Source organism: Spinacia oleracea, chromosome 3 (genome assembly GCF_020520425.1).
Source record: "Spinacia oleracea cultivar Varoflay chromosome 3, BTI_SOV_V1, whole genome shotgun sequence".
NCBI lineage: Eukaryota > Viridiplantae > Streptophyta > Magnoliopsida > Caryophyllales > Amaranthaceae > Spinacia > Spinacia oleracea.
The window spans coordinates 75,518,582-75,541,059 of NC_079489.1; the positions used below are offsets into that span (position 1 = coordinate 75,518,582).

General features: G+C 37.8%; 1 long non-coding RNA gene across 8 annotated transcripts; it reads right to left on the minus strand.

The window, feature by feature from the left end:
* Positions 1 to 10,523: 10,523 nt before the first annotated feature.
* On the minus strand, positions 10,524 to 16,727 carry LOC130470402 (uncharacterized). Of its 8 annotated transcripts, none has more exons than XR_008930652.1 (10): positions 16,550 to 16,727; positions 16,251 to 16,448; positions 15,217 to 15,376; positions 14,808 to 15,118; positions 14,146 to 14,265; positions 13,739 to 13,794; positions 13,379 to 13,479; positions 12,461 to 12,784; positions 12,194 to 12,346; positions 10,524 to 10,806 (listed from the first exon to the last, which is right to left on the minus strand). It is a non-coding gene; the product is annotated as an uncharacterized lncRNA (long non-coding RNA). The 8 variants fall into 8 exon arrangements; XR_008930651.1 differs by having other exon boundaries at positions 16,201 to 16,448; XR_008930648.1 differs by having other exon boundaries at positions 16,064 to 16,448.
* Between the last annotated feature and the right edge of the window lie 5,751 nt (positions 16,728 to 22,478).

The following is a 22,478-nucleotide window of genomic DNA, read 5'->3' on the forward strand; positions in this document are numbered from 1 at the left end:
GCAATGAGCACTGCCTTGTGTCGTGGGCTGTGTGCGATGGGCGAATGGGCGAGGGCGAGGGCAAGGCACGAGCAGTCGTGTGTGGGCAGCAAGCGAGCTGCGCCACAGCGCGCACTGCCTCGCGCAAGCGTGCGGAGCCTCCCGCGCAGCGAGCGTAAGCTCGCGTGCCACGAGTGCTGCGCCAAGCATCGATCGCTCGCGCGCAGCGAGCGCTCTTGTGCGTGCGATGAGCGTTGCGCCCAGCCATGGCGTGCGAGTGCTTGTTGTGCGTGCGACGAGCGCTGCGCCCAGCGATGGCCTGCGAGTGCTTGTTGCGCGTGCGACGAGCGCTGCGCCCAGCGATGGCGTGCGGGTGCGTGTTGCGACGTGCGACGAGCGCTCTGCCCAGCGATGGGCTGCGGCAGCATGCTCGTGCGTCGAGCGCTGGCGCGCGCAGCGAGCACCATGCGTGATAACTTGCGATGGTGAGCAGCAGCGATGCAAGGCAGCGCATGGGCTGCGCGCACATGGCCAGCGATGGCTGTGTGCGTGTGGCCCATGGGCGTGCGATGCGTGAGGTTGTTGCGTTGCGATTAGATCGTTTTGAAATTTTAATTTGAAATTTTCAGTTTACGTAATTTTAATTAATTTTAAAATTAATAATTTAAATTATTTTCTTGGATTTTAATTTTGAATATTGTAATTATAATAAATTTTATTTATTCTAATTATTTTACTAAAATTAAAATCATGAATTAATTTAAATACGACTGAAATTAAATTAAACTTTTTGGATTCAATTATAAATTTATATGAGCTTTAAATTTTAATTAAATTTGTATGTTTCCGGTTAGACTAGAAATACATTTTTATGTTTAAAATTAGTAAAGCATATGAATTTATTGGTTTAAGTGGGAGCCCTTTTAGTCATAAACTCTTGATTAGGTCTACAAATCCTTAAGGTTAAAACAACTTGATTAGAATTAATAAGGACTGAATAATTTGTAGATTATTGGTGCCCTTGATTAATTGCTGCAAATGTTTATGTGATGCATAATGTGTTTCTCTAACCAGCTATGTGGGCCATTCATGATAATGAATGGGTGAATGGTATATATTGTATATGTACTGTTTTGCAGGTTATGAAGTGACTAGTATGGCCCAAATAGGATAGAAAATATGGTATGCGTACCATTAATTTGAATGTAATTGGTCTAAAGTACCAAGTTGTTTTTCAATTCAAATATGGTCTGCGTACTATCAAATAGTTGTAATTAGTTTTAATTATAGCTTATCCTATTTGAAGAAAATGGTGCCTCCCACGGAGATTTTCAAGACGGACTTTGAAGTTAAAGCTTCAAGATGAAGTCGGGCCATACTAGATCACATTTATCTTATGCATGTTTTAAGTTATTTATTGCTTTTAAATATGTCTTAAAATGCATGAGATCAAAATCTTGATTATGTTGCATGATTAAGGATTTTAGTTCACTTAAAATCTAACCAACATAGTAAGAGCCTTAAGTTCAAAACTTAAAAATTGAGTTAAAAGGTGCCATGCCAAAATATACACTTGCTTGGATATCCTTTACATCAATCTAGTAATAGTTTTCGCTCAGCGAGGTGTTACTTATTGGTCCTAAAGGGGCAAGGTACACAAGTAATTGTGAGTACATGTTAGTTTTGGTGAAACTCAACGATATAAGTAAGGATTCCTTTTATGTCGTGGCAAAATCGATAGGTTTACCTAATAAGTTCTTAAACGTACCTATCAACCAAGAATAGTTTCTAGACTATTAGCAAAAGGCTTTTGCTTACCTAAGATGTTTTAGGATTAAGTCGACAAACTGTGCTTAGTTCTTCAATGATTTTAGGGTCTTGGAATCATTTTATTCACACCTGCCGGAACACATAATTCGAATAAAATGCTAATGACTTGTTTAAATTGCATGATTGCTTTCATTTTCAAGTTATTATTCATGATAAATGTTTAGACTTTGCATGCTTCAATGTATGTTTTAATTATTGTTTATAATTAAAAATCTTGCACTGCAATAAATCCTTTTAGAAAGGTAACAGTAAATTTCCTCGATTGGTAGTGAATCCAAGAACGATTCACGGAAATGAGAGAAAATGAGCGATTTAAAATGTACGTTTCTTATAGCGACTTTTATGGTTGTTTTCGAACATCAAAGTCGAATGGCAAACCAATTGGTGCTTGTGAATTCAAAATACACTGTAGTTTTGAGATCATAAAGCATTGAGTTTAATACGCTCAGCTTTACCAATGGTTAACAACCTAATATCTTTTGTCCATTTAATTCTCGAACGAGTCCAGTCCCTAGACATTCGAATAGATTGATGCTTAGAGAACTTTAGAAGCTTGTGGTAAGATCATCTAGTTGAAACAGAATATTCAACATAAATAAAATGGAAGAACTCTGTTGGAATGACATCGGACATGTCTGACAAAGTATAAAAGTCAACACTATAGAATTCAATTCTTAAGACTATAAGAAAGGGTACAAGAAATAGGAAAGCAAGGAACAAATGAAAGGAATTTACGATTCCGTTTCTACCTATAAGTTTATGTTTAAAGAGAAGTGACCTAGCAATCAAACTTCCTTGGTATCATATACCGCTTGAGGTTCTTACTTCGGTAATAACTCAAACAATGGAAGCTAGGATACACTAATGACCTACAAGTGGGAAATGAAGCATGGCAATGCTACATTAGTTGTAGGGTCATCTAGTTTGTTTTAAGTCCTTTCAAAGGCTGGAACTTAATGGCTATTTTGTTCCATAATCAACATACCTAAATTTCTGTTTTCAAACACAGAAAGACTCACATTCAAGAAAAACAAAAACAATGTTTGTTTGTTTATTTGAATAAAATGGTCATTTACGGGTTGAGTCAATATGCTTGATTAAAACAAACAACTCTTTAAAGAACTTTACTAGGTTCAAATCAACCCCTTGATTTGAGTTCCACTAATCTTTGGCATTGTTGCTTAGACCATATCAACAAGTTAACATTCAAAAGCTCTATTTTGATGGACTTTTGAAAGTTCATTGGTTTCTAAATCAATTTAAGACAACTAGTCTTACTTGTTGAAAGTAACAAAAGATATGAACTATTGTTAGAACGCCTAGACAATAGAGTTCAAAGCTAAAGAAAGATTTTATGACTTTATTATTTCACATGGATTTGATATAGGTTTATTTACTCAAATGTGATATAAGTTGAATCTGTTTGGCTAGTTCAAAGATTCAGAAGTATAAAATCCACTTGGCAAGAAATCATAAAGATCTAGGTTAGATCATGTTGATGATTACTTGAGACCAAATATGATCATCAATGATTGTGTGTTGTAATTTCACAATCTAACTCCATAAGATATGGCATATCTACGTTGGAATGATCGAAGTCAATTAGTACTTGATTCGATCATTGAAGAATCATAAAGACTTTTCCTATAATTTCTAAAACAAAATGCTCAACTACCACCAAACTAAACCAAATTCGTCAAAGCTATTGAAAAGTAATTTTCAGAATAACTTTTCATAAAATATATCTAGAGAGTTGCAAAACTCAGTGGGAGCTTAGTGTTTGTCATTCGACAAACTAAGGCCCAAGTATAGATATATGTTTCATTGTGATTTATTCAAATGAGACACAAGGGTATTGTTTCTACCACGAATTTTTGAGAACATAATGTTTGTTTGCTCGAAATAATGTCCTTTTGGAGATTCGTTTCCAAAATGACAAGTGGGAGAAAATAGACCTCGAAAGTTTTCGAGGCGAACAACAAACATAAACGGACATTCCGGAGGCTTTTCGAAGTTCTTTAGAAAATCCGAACACGTATTCTTTAAGGACTTTAGAAGTGGCTTTAAAGAATAGACATCTCTTAAAAGACTTTACAAGTGCTTCAAGGAGAACAGAATATTCAAAGGACTTTCAAGTGGCTATTGATATTCTATTTGTTTGATGTTCTATACCCAAAGTAGGCATAGACTTCAAGTCACTGGAACTATGATATTCTTCTATTGGATAGTGAAGAAACATGGAGTTCAGGTCACTGAAACTATGCAATTCTTCTATTAGATAGTGAAGAAACCTACAACTTACAGTCAAACTATTATCATGTAGATTAATGAGTTTGTGACCTGTAAGAAAGATATGACGAAACCCAGATTCCCTAAAAAGGTTAGAGGCCTTATATAGACTCAAATGTTTTAAATGGTTAGAGGCCATAAAACATACTCAATGTTTTGATGACAAAATTGAAATTTTGTTGATTTGCAAGAATAGTTTCACACCTATTGGTTGCAAAGTTTGTTTTAAGGATAAAAACCATCAAACATGAAATCGTGTTCACACACAAAGCTAGATTAGTTGCTAAAGGTTACAAGCAAATTCACGATGTGGATTGTGTTGAAACCTCATGCAAAATCGTAATGCTTAAGTCTATAATTCAAGCAATGATTGCATATTGGTACATATGGCAATTGGATGACAAAACATCTTCCTCAGTCAAATGTTGGAAGAAACTATGTACATGCTATGTCATAGGATTTGTGGATCCAAATAAATGCTTGAAAAGAAAAGGTAGTTTATAAAATCTAAGTACAGATTTAAGCAAGCAATTGGGAATTAGAAATGTATTTTAGTGAAGCTAATAAGTATTTTAGTTTCATAAAATGTACATGATTCTTATAGATATATAAGAAGTTTAGTGGGAGTACATAAAAACTTAATTGGTCCTATGTGTATCACACACATATCTCTCTATTGTGAAATAACATTCAAATGCTAAATACTTAGATTTGAGATTATTCATCAATGATGGACCAAGGCGAAACTTAGTACATACTGGGTATTAAGATCTATTTACAAAGATCTTATGATATTGTTTAGTAATGGCATTTACTAAATCAAACGCGAAAGACTCCATTGGAGATATTTGATCCATATGAATAAATCTAAGTAATGAATGTTTGAACTATGTATAAGCATCAAAGAATCTAATAAGATTCTTCACCTATATTATATGTCAAAGAATTTAGTTGGATTCAGTATCTACTATAACTGAATGAGCTAAAGTTACATGAATAGAATTCAATTGGGAATTATTCTGCAAAAGAATTTATCATGTATATAATATAATATGAGATTCGCCAAAAACGTATCGTATGACTTTAGGCATGACGAACATATACCAATCTCTATTGATCTAAGTGAAGATCAACTAGATTGAGATCAAGAACACTTATGGTACTTGAAAAGGTACATAGGAATAGTTCTTGATTCAAGGAAATAAAGATATGCTAAATATTGATGCTACACGCATAAACACTGGCAAAGGATCAAGAAAGACCCTTTGGAGTTAACCATTGACAAGGACGAGCTAAAGAGCATCGTGTTTTGAAATGGCAACATGGATTGAAGACCATGAGTTGTTGCGTGGGAAATTAAAATAATAATTTCTATGTTCTAAGATATAGTTGGAGAGTCTTCCACATATCTGTGAACTGCTTGGATAAGTAGATCCAAACAAAGCATCACTAGCAACCTATACAGTTGAAGTAAAAGTAATTATTGCCTAAGAAGCAATAAAATAGAGTTGTTTATATGAGTTCTTCATTGAACTTGGGAAGATCACATGTCTGTTGACTTAATGGTTCTTCATTGCAAAATGCATAGAACCACTATTGTAGCAAGAAAGACTAGATCACAAAATAAACATACTCAAAAGTTCTTATCATCATATCTCGAAGAACATTCGATGAAAAGGATGTTAAGATTGGCAAAGCGTGATAACTAAACTTATGCAACAAGTGAGAAGCAACACTCACGTTGTAGCACTGGAAATCAAGCATAGCTTTGAATTCCATAAACTGTTTTAGAAGATGGGTTTGAGGCCCATAGTTGTAAAACATTGGGGTTTGAACATTTATCATATATGAAATGTATTTTCATATTCCATTTAATCTTGGTTTAGTATTAAATGATGAGTCCCTTCAAATTTGACGATATATTCAAGATAGACTGTCAGGACCAGTCCTGTGACTAAGAAATGTCTATCAAGTGAACTTGAATGTCAAAGGTTGAAAATGGTCCCTAGTCGGAGTTTTCTATAAAATTGGACGCATAGAAAACGTTAGACGACTAGAATGCAAGATGACTAGTAGTTCTGTTTCTTGAACTATGTGGACATGGCAATGTCATAATCATTTGCATAGATACTTACTTTGGGAAGACTAGTATCGGACAAGACCTATGAAACTTTACTGTAAGAGATGAAAATCTGTCATAAGTAAATTTCATTAAAATTATTAGACACTAAATCCTCAATACCTGAGTGATTTGAGATTACTTGTTTGAGAACTGGTTGCTTTGACGTTGACCAACCGTCGCACCGTAAAAGGAGGCTATAAAGGCAACGCTCAGGTAATCACCTATCAAACGAAGTCTAATCTCAAGATCGCAAGATTGGGATTGTCCTCCCATAAATCGGGATGAGATGCTTAAAAGTTGTACAAGGCCACTCGGAGAGCTAGAAACTGTGAAATGCATGGCCGTGCTCGGATGAATCATAGGCTATGATTATCTGTTTACTTGATCAGTTGAACTCTGAAACCGAGGAACACCTCTGGACATAATAAGGATGACAACTCTTACCTTATGTTCAAGAGCAAGCATCGAGCGACAAAGGAATTAGGAAATGCATACTTGTCCCTAAGGACAAGTGGGAGACTGAAGGAAATAATGCCCTTGGTCCAAGTATGCATTCAATGTTAAGTCTAATAAATGCGGTTCAGTATTAATTAACAAGTTAATAATTCAGTGAGATCAAGTAAGCTGAATGCCTAGCTAGAGGCCGCTTCAGTTCAAGTGGAATTAATGATATTAATCCACAACTTACTCTTGACTGAACCCGTAGGGTCACACAAATAGTACGTAAACGGATCAAGTATTTAATGGCATTAAATACTCCATCTATGGATATTCGGAATCGACGGATCTTGGTTTCAGTGGGAGCTGAGATCGTCACAGGCAAGAAATGAATACTCCGGAAACGATGATATTGCCGGAAACGGAAATATGGATCGTATCGGAAATATAAATATTATCCAAGTCGTAGATGTTGCCGGAAACGGAAACATGGTACATATCGGAAAATATTATCGGAAATGGAAATATTGCCGGAATCAGAAATATTGCCGGAAACGGAAATATTGTCAGAATCGGAAATATTATCGGAATCGGAAAATAATTCCGGAAACGGAAATATTAAATATTTGTTCGAAACGGAAATTAATTCCGGAATAGGAAATATTAAATATTGTTCGTATCGGAAATAAATTCCGGAATCGGGAATTTAATCGAAAGCGTATCGTACGAATTAGCATCGGACGAGGCTCGCTAGACGAAGGCCCAGCACGAAGCCAGGCCATCGCCCAGCAAGCCACACGCATCACCAACACACGCCAAAGCCTCGACCAGGCCCAGCGCAAGCCAGGCCCAGCCGAAGCCATGGGCACGCGCGGACAGAAGCATGGGCCGAGCGCTGTGCGCTCAGCGTGGGCCGCAAGGCCTGCGCGGGTGTACGGTGCTCGTGCGATGCTCGTGTGAGAATCCTAAAGCTATCGGGATTCAATAAAAGATTAAATCCTAAACCTATTAGATAAAGTTTATTTAAATAGAGTCCTAGCAGGATTCTAATTAAATAAATAAGTATCCTAATAGGATTCCAATTTCTTTTCCATACCTCTATAAATAAGGGCCTAGGGTCATTGTTTATATATAAGTTTTCAAGTATTCAAAACTAGGATTTTTAAGCAGAAAAATCAGCCATATCTCTTTCCCATTTAGCCGAAAATAAGTAGAACCTTAAGGGCGATTCTAGTTGGTCAATCTTAAGGCGGATCCGGACGTGCTGTGGACTATCTACGGAGGGACGACACTTGGAGTCCTAAAGACTTGTTCTTGTTCGGTTCGGGCGCAGCTAGGGAAGGCACGCAACAAAGAGTATGCATCTAAACTATGCTAAATGATTATGTGTAAATAATATGCTTTCCTGGATTTATGGTTTTTTCCGCATGATTTATGAATTGTCATATGTATCATAACCTAACATAGTCTACACTGGTCATGCGGCCCTTAAGTCTCTGCTCTCTAAGAATGAAGCCAAGCCTAGGCTTATTCGATGGATACTACTGCTACATGAGTTTGATTTAGAGATCCGCGACAAGAAGGGGGCTGAGAATGTGGTTGCAGAACACTTGTCTAGACTGAGATATGATGATGGTAGAGTGTCTACACCGATCGATGATTCATTTCCGGATGATCACCTTCTTGCACTTGCCAGTCAGTCACCATGGTTCGCAAACTATGTGAACTACATTGTCGGGGGTATTCTTCCGTCCAATCTCACATATCAACAGAAAAAGAAGTTCCTGCATGATGTTCGGTTCTACGTTTGGGATGATCCATATTTGTTATGTGAAACTGCTGAAGGGTTGTATAAGAGATGTGTTCAAGAATGGGAAGTCCATGGTATAATCAATAGGTGTCATTCTTCACGTTATGGAGGTCACCATGGACCTTCGAAGACTAATGCCAAGTTGTCGCAATGCGGATTTTACTCACCTACTATGTTTAAGGATGCACAAGCTTTTATTATGGCTTGTGATGCGTGCCAAAGGGCCAGCACTATCTCGAGGAGGCATGAGATGCCACAGAACGAAATTCTTGAAGTTGAGGTTTTTGATGTGTGGGGGATAGACTACATGGGACCATTCCCATCATCCAAGGGTAACTTGTATATCCTTGTTGCTGTAGATTATGTGTCCAAGTGGGTGGAAGCCATTGCCTCACCTACTAACGATGCCAAGACAGTCATCTCCTTGTTTAAGAAAGTCATCTTCCCCAGATTTGGAGTTCCGAGGGCATTGATCAGTGATGGAGGTTCGCACTTCCATGTGAAGCATCTAGATGCGCTCCTACGCAAATATGAGGTCTACCACCGTACTGGACTAGCCTACCACCCTCAGACGAGTGGGCAAGTTGAGGTCTCCAAGCGGGAGATCAAATCTATACTTGAGAAAGTGGTGGCGAAATCTAGGAAAGAATGGAGTGACAAGCTTGATGATACTCTATGAGCGTATGGAACTGCTTTCAAGACACCTATCGGTACTTCCCCGTATCGATTGGTGTATGGTAAGGCATGTCATTTGCCGGTAGAAAGGGAGTATAAGGCTTATTGGGTGATCAAACAACTCAACATGGATGCCAAGTCAGCCGGTGAAAAGCGGCTACTACAGTTGAGTGAGCTAGAGGAGTTTAGATTGCAAGCCTATGACAGCGCCCGTATCTACAAGGAAAAGACTAAGAGATGGCACGATAGTCACATTCTTCATAGGGAGTTCGCAGTGGGCGACAAGGTTGTATTATTTAACTCTAGACTTAAGTTATTTTCTGGAAAACTTAAGTCTAGATGGTCTGGGCCGTTCACTATAACCATGGTTAGCAAGTTTGAATCTGTTGAAGTAGAGATCAACATGGGTGAGCGATTCAAGGTTAATGGGCAACGTCTGAAGTTGTACCATGAGGGGGCTACTGTAGGAGTGGTTGAGGTTCAGCACCTCAACCCTTCCGCCCCATGATGTGCATATTTGAGGTAAAGAGGTCGAGCGGGATCTAGAAATAAACCAGCGCTTTGCGGGAGGCAACCCGTATTTTATCGCTTATAGTAGTGTAATTTTGATTTTTTTGTGTGTGTTTTTCGTATAGTTCTTGGTATTGGAGGAGTGAGAAGAGGGAATTTTACTACTTGGATGTTTAGTGGTGTGCAGGCTTAAGGCTCCAAGTTCGAAAAAAGCGAAAAATAGCTGAAACGGAGTACTTAGAGAACCGCCCGGTGGAGACCGGGCGAAGGCCGCCCGATCGGGCGCTTACGAAAAGAAGAATAGAAGTTTAATTTCGCCAGAACGGGCGACGCAGGCCCGATCGACCTGTTTGGCGAGTAAAAAGCCCGATCGGGCGGACATCTGGCCGATCAGGCGGAAGGTGATGTGTCATATTGAAGTTTGAGGATGAAATATGGGTTGAAGGGAGGAATCTGGTAGCTAGAAAATAGCTTCCGCCCGATCGGGCAATCAGAGGAAACTTTATTTTTTCGCCCGATCGGGCCGAGGGCGATTTCACGGATTATTTCACGGGCTCTTCCTCTTCCTTTCATTCTATTCTTCACTTTCTTCTTCAATTCTCTCTCTTCCACCATTAAACCCCAACTTTCAAAAACTTCAAACCACCATATCTCCCTCATTCCTCCACCAAATCCATCAATCCTTACATCAAATTCACCCTCTCACCATCCTCTACAACCTCCACCTAATTAATTCCACCATCCTCCACTCTCCACAAAAACCCCAATTTTCCTCAAAAAGCACGCGATGTCTGCGAGATATTTCAGAACTTTAAATTATTTTATTACAACTAATCACCAAAAATAACATGCCAGAAAATTGCGCGTGCATTTTTACGGGATCTAAATCTTAGTTAATTGCATAACACTCATAATTCAATATTCATAATTAATTCGTAATCAAACTAAGAAATATAAAACAATTGTTCCGTTTAAATAAAGTAAAAGTCAATACAATACTACTGAAAAGTCAAAATCCCTTGAAAAATCAAAATCTAGTTAATTCCATAACACTCTGTTGCCGTTCTCGGTTGCTGTCTCTGCTGCGTGCTATGCAATGTCTGCAGGTGGCCTTTTTTTTTTAGTTTGGCTGGGTTCTTTACTGGTGCTATGTCTGCACAGAAGAAACATAATTCATAACAAACTAACTGAATTAAACCCTAGGAACACTTAACCAATCAAAGATATTAGTTTCTTTTGAACTAATTAGTCATCACATACAAACACATCCTGTAAAATAAACACGAAATCCAATAACACACCAAACATGAAATATTAGCCATGAGATGATTTATGGAGTTCAAATTCAATTAAATCCTACTTTATTAAAATCCACAGACTATAATCAACCCAGATCCCAAGCATGGCCTTCAGTAGACTCAATGGTGCTCGGAAAGATAAAGTTTCAATACCAAGTAGTTTTTATCCAAAATGTGTACAATATTTCTTGGCGCTTCAGAGAATTTTAGAGTAGGAAGAGTTATCCAAAGTTTTAATGGGCATCCTTTTTCTTTATCCTCATACTGGTGAAGAGATTTCATAGTAGGGGTTGATTATCAATATCTGATATAGGCACATCCATCTTGGGTTTGAAATCAGCTTCATGCCTTTCCCGTTCAGATGGCCTCATACTCAAGAGAACTCAAAACTAATCATCAAATCAATGAACACCATCAAAATCACAAAACAAAATCGAAACCAAAATTAGAAATCACGGCACACGAAAACATCATCAGAAAGCCACCAGTTCGAAAAGAATATCTCATTTACATCACAGATTGTATTAAAAAAACAAACTGACAGACCAAAATGCAACAGTCAATATGCAAAGAAATTTGAAATTTGGACGAAAAACAAAACCTTAATCGAATTCAATGTAACCGAAACAAAAACCTACTTTATCAGCAAAAGAAAAAGCATCAGACGAAATCATCATCAGAAAATCACCGATTCTAGAAGAATATCCCATTTATATCACCGATTAAAATCTTCCTACTTGGTATCCTCACCAGTATGAGGATAATCTTTCGCTCAGCTCAACTAAGAAGAGTAGGAAGAGTTATCTATGTTTGCAGCCAATCCCAAGCATGGGCTTTAGTAGACTCAATGGTGCTCGGAAACATAAAGTTTCACACCAAGTAGCTTTTATCCAAAATGTGTACAATATTTCTTAGTTTGTTCATTTCAGTTCAGTGTCACCATGTAAAGGATCCTAACTTGGACCATTTTGCAACCTTAAATTGACTTCCTTTATTTATATTGTCCAGAATCTAGAGGCAAAGCATCAAAGCCAGTGACTTAATATTTCTTAGTCTGGTCAGTTCAGTGTTAAAAGCTTCCTACTTAATACTTATATCTCAATGTAAAGCCTAACTTCCACCATTTTGCAAAATTGACCACCACTTATTTAAGCCTTTTTAAGTGGAAACTAAGTGGTGGTTAAAATATACTTCAAATATAAAAATAAACAATAAAACCAATAAATGAATTTGGATTTAAACCTTGACTGCTTCCTTGAGCGGGAAGCTGCCTCATCTCCAAGGGGCGACGACCGTCTAGGCGGAGGCCTTCTGGGCTGACGAACTCCATTGCTGCTCCTCTCTACTCTTTCTCTCTCTAACACGCTTCTCTTACTTGCAAAGGTTTTCAGACAACTGAATTAAACAATATTACACACATTACTGAAAACAATTCAACTAATTTAGATAATTACTCCTCAAAGTCATTACCTAAAGAGCCTCACACAGATGTTCTGTACAATGAGTTACCTGGGTATACATTTGTCACCAAAATCATTGGTTTCGCGGTGTATGATGCCTCGAGTCAAGCGGAGGAAGGAGGTCAGAAAGGCTTAATATCACGTTTGTAGTGAATGGTTGCTGCAATGAAGTTGGATCATTCAAAGGCCCACTGGTTCTCCTTCCTAATCTCCGCCTCCTCTTCCTCGGTGAATTCGTTCTTGATATGGAAGATCTTCCTGATCTCCTCCGGGGTTTTTCCTTTAATCATATCGGCCACGGTTTGGCAGGTTAAGTCCAGCAGACTCTTGATGTCTAGGTAATTACCAACCAAGATCAGGTGGAACAGGTATTCTGGTCAAATTAAATCGTCAGAAATTAGGGTCAAATCAAATCAATAGAATCAAATGCAAAGATTTCTACTAAAATTCAAACGAACACTCATTAATTTCTAATTTTATAGAACACATGTTAAACTGAGTTACTTGATAATTAAAAATGAGGAGGGTATTTTAAGATCAAATAACAACTTATTCAATTAAAAGCATGAAAAGTAATTACTTATCAAAAACACAAAATCAAACATGCCCAGATTCAATTTCAACTTAAAATGCTAAAAAGATCAACTAACAATGCAGACAGAACATTCATTTCAAACAACACTCCATCCAGACAGAACATCCATTTCAAACAACTCCATCCATCCATCAGGACCGTCCCTGAGCCAACAACTCTAAACATAACCCTAATCAGTCGTATGAGAATCATATCGAAAAGGATAATATGAATTTGCATTGGAATAATTCAAAAATCATTCATAACGAATTCATCAATCAACTAAGAACACAATGCAATTGGCAATGGAATTAACACGAAAGATGTTCAAACTTTTCAAATTAAAATGAAAAAGAACCTGGAAAAAGAATTAATTCTCCCAACGGGAACAACCTCGTTCTTAGCAAAAGCGCCTGCAGCGCCGCCGGTGATCAATTCTCTGACATAAATCGGCAATGAATCAACAAACGTTGAACCGTCATCCACATTTAAACCTGCAATATTCGACGAATATTACGAACCAATTTCAAGTCGCGTTCAAATATTAACAAATCGAATTGGGGATTTCCCAAAATAGAGATTGGGGATGAACAAATATTAGGTCTCGAATTTTTTTGTAGAAATCTTTGCATTTCATTGGTAGAATTTTTTTAATTAGATCTCGAAATTGACAGAAATTTGGTAGAAACGAACTAATTCAAACTCATGATTCTTCAGCTAAAGAGAGAGAGGGAGAAAACGCAGAAAAAATACCTTTAACGCTGCTTTGGGACGCGATTTGGTGACGGACGACGGCGAGGAAGGTAACCCTAGAAACAAAGGCGGTTTTGTGAGGGAAAAGTGAGGAGAGAGAAGAGTGAGAGGGCTGAGCGGCGAGAGAGTGAACGACGATAGGTTTTAGTCTTTTCATAGGGGGACACGAAAAGTGTTATTACCGAAACGCCCTCAACTGTTCCTTTATATAATAGAGATTCTGTCACACATTTCCCTAATCAAATTCGAAATGGAGCCAAATGCGAAATACCCATCAATAAAATTGCTGGGAAAATCATATTGAAGAAATAACACAGCTAAACAATAAACAATAAAAACAAAACAAAAACCCCAGATAGCAAAATTCGCAATAAGAAAAAAATTGGAAAGAATAATTTGAATGATACCCAGATGACAGGATGTGTTACAGAGGTCCTCCTCTTTCACTCTCTCCTAAGCCACCGACACCTCGTCGCCATAATCGCCGCCATTTGTTCCGTTTACGCCGTCGACATGTAACAAAATTGCTGCAAAAGAATTAAAAAAGAAGAATTGATTGTATAAATTACCAGAAAATGAGATCGAAGATGAGAGAGAATTGAATATTTGAGATCTTTGAGGGAAGGGAGGAGAGAGAAAGATGAGAGTAATTTACCTAGGAGAGAGAAAGAGAGATGTGTGTGATTGTGTGAGAGTGAAGCGGCGGAGGTAAGGATTTTAGGGAATCCAGTGTTTTGCACGAAGGGTTGAAAGTAAATGGTTCGACGGTATACAGTAGGGTGGAAGTGGCAGCTAGCAGGGATAAAGATGTGAATATGTTATGGTCGTTTTGATGTATTAATGCCAATATCAGGGGTTACCAGTCCATTTAATGGAGAGTTCGGAACTTACAATGTTGGAGATATGAAAAGAAGCCAAAGTGTAGAAACTATGATCTGGACTCCAACAATCAATTTATTTATAATGACATTTATGTCAATTTATTTATAATGACAGTCTCAAATTTCAAATTTCAACATTCAATCAATTCATTTATTTTAAAAAGCCCCAATTGAAAAACCTTAATTACCTGATATAATAGAGATTGAGGGTTTGATGATAAAATATGATTCATCAACAACAGTTTCAGTTGGTGCAGCAGAGTTCCAGCGAATTGAAGGGGGCAGAGAAATAAGACGAAGAAGATTCGGATGCATATATAAGAAGGCAGTGAAATGAGACGTGATTCGTGCTCATCTTCTCCTGAGCAATAAGCAGCTTTTCACTCCCGTTGATGATGAAATACCTACCTTGATCATAAGGGCACTCACCAAGCTATGTAAGATACTTCTCTGAACTCTGATACAATGTACAATAACTTGAACGAAGCATGATTGGAACCTGATCAAATAGACCCAAACAGTCAGCACATAAAGCTCATTACTACAGTAAAAACTAAAAAGTGCACAAAAACCCAACATAAAAAACAAAGGGATTACCTTTCCAATAAATACCTTCGGAAGCTCATGTGCTTCAGTTAGTTCATCACCGTCGTGTCCTTTTCTGATTACTCTTTTTGTGACATATGTTAGCAAAGGCTCGCATATGTTTCATGCCATACAGAGTTAGGGATCCGCATTGCTTCTCAAACACTTGAACCTGAAGAAATGAAAAATAAAATGCAAGTTTTCACTAAATATCCTTTTACAAATTATAAAAATTGTAATCAACTAATTAAAGGCTACAAATATACATAGTAATCGGCATGAACCGAAAATACAAAACCTCACAATCAGCTAACAAAACCTATAAATCCAAAGCTAATTAGAAAACCTAAAAATACCAATCGGCATGAACCGGCAATACAAAACCCCACAATCAAACTAACTTAGACCAAAAATTTGTCGATTAGATAGATTCGTACTGAAGAAATTCAACATTTAAGATATGATTATAATAGTGGTTATAACACGGTAGAGTTTAGACTTAATAGTTAATACATGCTGAGAGATGTTAAAATGAAACAAAGAAATTTCAACAAATCACACATTAACAAACCAATTCAACTAATTTGCAAAATACCCAAGCAATCAAGAATTTCATATACCAAATTATACGACAAAAGATCTAATTTTTACCTCACTTCACTAATCCAAATCAAATTACCATGTCTCATACAATACCAACCAACCAAATTTCAAACGCCCATATAAAAATCAAATTATCAAGCAAAGACGTTCCAAGAACAAACTAATTACTGAATCATAGATGTAAAAAAACCATAGAAAACAAAACAAATTAATAGCGAAAATCAAAAAACACATGAAAAATAAAGTGAAGATATACCTAGAGGTATCATTATCAGGGTTGTGAGAGATAACAATGGCGTAATCTCCAGAAGCACGGGCAAGAACACCACGATAACCAACATTACAAACAACTGCTCCTTCAGGATTAGATCTCAAAGGAAGAAAATTTCCTACCATAAGATTAGCCTTCTTCCCACAATAAATGAACTGGCCAGTGTACATACCCTCTGCAGCGACGAACAACTCCTTCTGGTGCTTGTACCTGAATGGTGTCAGAAAGTGACGCGAGCGATGGGGGCATCACGACCTGGTTCATGGACGACCTCGGTGATGACTCCTTTTCGGCAACCTTTGTGCTCGCCGAAGTCTACCACCGCAAAGGAGCCGCCAAGTTCAAAACCCTCAAATTACGATCCAAAAACCTACATGAATGCAAAATCAACAAACAACAACAATTAATTAAAAGATCTAATTAAGAAAGTTATTCAAAGTGGAAAAACGATCTCGGTTGCTGGACCATTACCGGCAGAGATCGATGGGAGGCGATGGAAGGCCGACGGTGGGAAGAGATTTGGACGCGATTGGGTGAGGGACGGCGGCGAGGAAGTGCAACCGTAGGAAGGTCTAACCCTAGAAACCGAGAGAAAAAGTGAGAGGGACGCGATTTGGTGAGGGTTGAGGAGAGAGAAGAAGTGAGAGGGGGAGGGAGGCTCAGCATTCAGCAAACAACAAAATGAGGGTATTTTAGTAATTTTGCTTGGGGAAACGAAAAGTTAATTTACTAAAAAGCCCTCAGGAGATACATAATGAATTTGGCTCACCACATGGCTTTGCACTTCAAATCGGTGGAAATTAGTCCACATAAAACCCGCATTACCATTGGTGGGTTAATCACTCACATTGCCATGGCCACGGTAAACTTTATTGAGGCCAACCAGACACCGGTTTTGGGGAGTAACTTGCTGAATTTGCCTATTTTGCTTTACTCTGCCGCCTTCAAGGCGAGCATCACTTACTCCACCCGGGTGCCATGTACTGGATGCTTGGGGGGGATAGGCTTTTCACCTTTCCTGACCCACAGGACCGCACCCGCTTTAGACTTGAGCAGGCACATTACCTATATGTGGGTGAGCACATAGTTCAGCAGTAGGAGCCCGAGCCACAGCCTAAGCCACAACCCGAGCCCCATCAGTATGAGCCTGAGCCCCGTGCCTACTTTTGGAGGGGACGTCGTGAGAGAGAGGGGAGGCCATAGGGTGGCCCTGCTCTAGAGGGGGACAACGCTTTATTGAGAAGCGTTTGGATAGGCTCGAGATCAGATTCGATCCCTTGGAGAGTGATCACCAACGAGCTTTGTTCCCTATTTATGAACATTTCGCCAGGCAGGGCTATGTGCCTCAGGAGGCCCATCACCGTTCTTGGTTCAGCTATCCCGCGAAGGGATATGGAGTTCCTGGTGCCATGGGCACCTTCACACCCACCCACTACTATGGTGGGTATGGAGAGGGCCCCAGCGGTCACGGTGGATGCGGTGACGATGTGGATGATGATGGCCAGGGCCATCAGTGATGATGATGTTGATGATGATGGTTCGGTACTCCTTAAGACAATGAGGACATTGTCTGATTTAGCTTGGGGGTGTTTCATTTTCTTGCACATATTAGGTATGTTTTCTTTTCGTATTTTGGGTTTTTTCTTGTTTTGGTGTGTTTACTGCTTTATAGGTTAGATTTACCGCTTTGAAAAAAAAGAACAAAAATACGTTCCGATGAATACAAAATCATGCTTCATTGTGCCCCTTGATTGAAAATTGTTTTGATTCTTGGTATTTGATGACGAGCAATGTTGATATGTTAGCCATGATTTGATATTTCACTACTTTGATGCCTTGACATAAGTCAACTTTGACCAACTATTTGTGGACTTGGTGCTTGGCTAGTTGATTTTGTCAGGAATGTGTGATAGCTTCCTGGTGTGTCATTGATTTGGAGTATTGATTTGCAACTGTTAGTAATATTTTATGTCTCACATGCATGCACATTGAGGAGGAAAAGGCGTTTTTTCTTTTTAGGTAGCTTTCCGATGAAATTAGATACATTTGTTCCCTCTTTTCTGCCCATGTTGTTGCTTGTGCCCCTTTATTCGGTGACTAGCCACATTACAAGCCCATGAAAGCCCCATTGGTTACTAGTCCCAAGCCTAGCTTGTGGGAGCTAATAGTAAGTGAGGTGAGGGAGTTGTAGTCTGTTACATTTTCAGCACAAATTGGGTGTTGAAAAAAAGGGAAATAAGGGAATTCTTCTTATCTTTTGTATTGTTTGAAAAGAAAAAAAAAATGAAGAGTGAAAGAGATGAGAAGGATGGAAAATGTGAAGGCCTCCAAAAAGAAAAAGAAAAAAAAAAGAGAAAGAATTAGAGCGAGAAAAGAAAAGAAATTTTCATTATGCTCAAAAAATTTCAAAGCACGAATTCACTCAAGTGTTGTAATTTTTTATATATTTATGAGTGATTGGTTATAATTGTGAAAAAAGGCAAGAATGTATGATGTAGTTCATTTGTTGTTCATCATGTGTTGAGTGGGAGAGTTGTGGTCAACACTTGTGATTGATCATGGTTTTGCTAGGATTTATGCTCCCCAAAGCCAAGGCTCTAAGCTCACATTTTACCCATATTTACCACACCCTTACCTAAGCCTAACATTACAAGTTTTGAAGACCTTCCGACCTTTGTGCATAGAGTCATAGTAATGTGAAAGTAGTTGTTTGTCAATACAAGTTATGACATGACATATTTCGAGTCGACTACTAGGTTGAGGGCATGTTCTTTTAAACACACGAGTGTTGTGAGTTTGGTAGGGCATTGTTCACATACATGTTGGGAGGAGAGCGAACGGGTACATCTTTTACCTGCCAAATAAATGAGTGAAGAGTATGTGAGCACTAGTCTTGAATTCCATTGTGCACTTGTGGTTCGCTCTGCGTGACGATTGTTAGGGAGGATTTGTGGTCGAATGGATTTGATTTGTTAGCATTGATGCATGCTTGTTGAATTTTACCTTGAATCGTATCCATTGTTTTGAGATGTGTTTGGGGTGAAGTTGATTTATGTATTCATCGATGATTTCTTTGCTTAGGGACAAGCAAAGATCTAGCTTGGGGGAGTTTGATATGTGTATTTTATATAGAGTTTTTACCCCCGTCCCTGAGTACTTTTCTGCGTTAAATGAGATCTTAGGAGCCATTTTTAGTACTAATTTATGTTATTAGTGTGCCTTGAGTTTAAGGATCGTTTGATGAGAAATTAGCCTTTTTAGGCTCGTTTCGCGATGATAATGGCCACTACACGGTTCCCGAGTAGGTTCGAGATGATCATGGTCGGCCCTTGGGAGCCTAGGATGTCTATGTTCGAGCCCCGAGAGTTAGACTTGGTGCTATGAGTGAAGGACGATGCATTTTGCTAATCGCCCAACGATTGGAGGGCGAGTGGAAGAAATCGGGCGAAGAAAAATAGCATTTGCCAGTTTCAACACGCGTCCGATCGGGCGCGCTTCGCCCGGTGCCCATCGAGCGCCCATCCTGCAGTCACTGTGAAGCCATTTTCATCCGCCAGATCGGGCGGAATTTCGCCCAATCAACCTGTTTGTCGAGCAGAATACCCGATCGGGCGGCCGTCTGCCGATCGGGCGACGCCAACCTCTACGCTTTTTCGCTTACTTTATTTTCGTCTTTCGCTTGTATTTTCGGCAAGCTAAAATATTAAGCCCTTATATTTTAGTTGGACATCTTATTTTCTATTATTGAATACTTAGTTTATTTCATGCTTAGTTTCATTCTCTCAAATTGTTAAACACTTAGTTTTATTTTCAATCAAAGTTTCAATTTTTCATTCATTCTTCCCTTCTTCGTTTAGGTATTAATTCTTACCTTGCTTTATTATTTTGTTTTAATTATGTTTTCAATAATATTATTTGCTTTGTTTATTAAAATATGAGTGAGTAGTCTAATTTCTAGGGTTTAGGGGATCCATAAATGTATGACTGGGGATTGTATTAGATATAAATTTCTGATTTTTAACTATAATTTCTATATCTTGTTTTGTTTGTTCGTCAATTCTGTTCGGCCGACTATTTTGATTAAATTTGATGAATCTTAGATTATGCGCCGAGAGGTAAAAATCTGATGTTCATGATCTGTGGTTATAGATAGGATTTATTTCTAGTACATAGCGAGAGCCTGCTAGTTGTAATTTCCTAAGGAATTCATAAGATTGGAGAGATGCATGTTTTCCTAGTTATGGTCATTAATTGTCTATTATTGTCTGTCGTCAATCCCTAGTATGCATTTGTGGTTAACCGTCGCCCTAGATTCTTTAAATATTGACATTTTCATATTTTATTATTTTCGTAGTATTAATCAACCAAATCAACCCTTTTTGTTATTCCCAATAGTCTAGACCTGTCGTTTAATAGTAGAAAGAACGATGTTTCCCTGTGGATTCGATCCTGACTTCCCTTGCTATTTAGCTAGTGATTTTAGGTTTATCTTTGATAGGAGTGCGATTTAGCCTGTCACGTGGTCACTTTACTTTAAAGTTAATTCAGGGAACCTAAGGCCGGTTTGTCCAAAAATTATCTTTGTTAAGCAGTAACCTTTTGTATATAATTGTATTTAGCATGTTGGGTGATGAAAGAAATAAACACATAAAGCATCATCACAAATAGAAAAGGAATTATTGAAATGCGTACAAAATCACATCGCCTTGGAAAGGCGAGTAAAGGGTGCGATATTGAAATTGCGATATTGAAATTACGGTATTGAAAGTGCGATATTGAAAGTGCGGTATTGAAAGTGCGATATTGAAATTGCGGTATTGAAATTGCGGTATTAAAATTGAGATATTGAAATTGTAATATTGTATTTGAGATCCAAAAGGCAAGCAACTTCTTAATAATAAGTGTGCCCGACACGGATTCAATTCTCTAGAAAATCTTAACTTTAGATGAGTTTCTCATCTTGAAGCATCATTGATTTTAAATATCGAAATAGAACTTTAAATGAAACTTGAACTTGAATATAGAACTTGAATATTGAAATTAGGAGGTTTAATTCTTAAAGATTAGACCTTTCCATGTTAAAAGGCCTCCCCTTTAATACGCTCCATGACTTGAAATTGATTCTAGTTTAAAGAGAAGTTGATCTCATTTAAACATCATTAAATATTGAATGTAGAACTTTGAATATTGAACATAGAAATTTGAATGTTTATGTCTTCTAGTTTGGAAAAGGGTTTGCACTTTCCCAAACATCCTTGAAATTGTATAAAGTTGAGGTTTTTTTTTGAAGATCTGATGATGATTGTTCTAAGGAACACTTTTAGGGGATGTTTGGTATGGGTTTTTTTGGGGTTGGAAACGGAATCAAATAATCGTTACCGTTACGGGTTGTTTGGTTGGAGGTATGGATTAACCATTACCATTACCATTACTCGGCGGTAACGTATTCCTCCATTTTGTTACCAGTCCAAACCTAGAGGTAACGGTTAACATTTCCCCTCAAACAACTCTGCCTCCTTCTCTCCATCTCCTTCTTTCTCTTCTCTCCCCCTCTCTCTGTCCTTTGAGTTTGAGGTTACTTTCGCGAATCATCTGCTCAAATTTTTTGAACTTGTTGTTGATGATAATGATCAATATTGATGATGCTTAATTTGGTTAATCCAATCTTTTATTGAACTTGTTGATGATGATGATCATCGATGATCAATGTTGTGATGATCGATGATGATCATCAACATTAATGATAATCGATGATGATGATGATGATTAATGATGTGATGATAGATTTTTATTATTTTTATATATACTTCGTTTTTTTTATATATAAAAATTGTTATTGTTGTTATTATTAATATTATTATTGTTAGAATTGGCTATGTTTTGTAGTCAAATTTCATAAAAGCTTTGTTGTTGTTGTTATATTATTATTGTTATTGTTATTTCTTTTTTTCTTATGGAGAGGTGAATATTAAAAGGGCAAAAATGTATTTTCCTATAATAAATGCGGGTGTTTTAAAAAATAAGTAACCCCTTATTTATTTCCTTACCCTATACGGAGTATTACTTACCAAACGCCAAGTAAAACAATCTTAGGTATGTGATTCCTTTCCCGTAATATACCAAACAACTAATAATGATAATTGTTAACGTTACCTTTCCCCCTTCTTATTTGTTTCCTTTCCACTCCCTTTCCAACATTTATACCAAACAAGCCCTTAAGAATAAAAGCTTCAACTTACTAATCATATTTTTTGAAAACAAAGCATAAAGATTGAAATTTGAAACTTGTAAAGGGAGTTTAGAAGATCATTTGAGGGGGGTTTCAAGTACAAAATCCCCTCAAATATTACTCCTTTTGAAACATTTCCTAGTTCAAGTGAGTATGAACATCACAAGAACA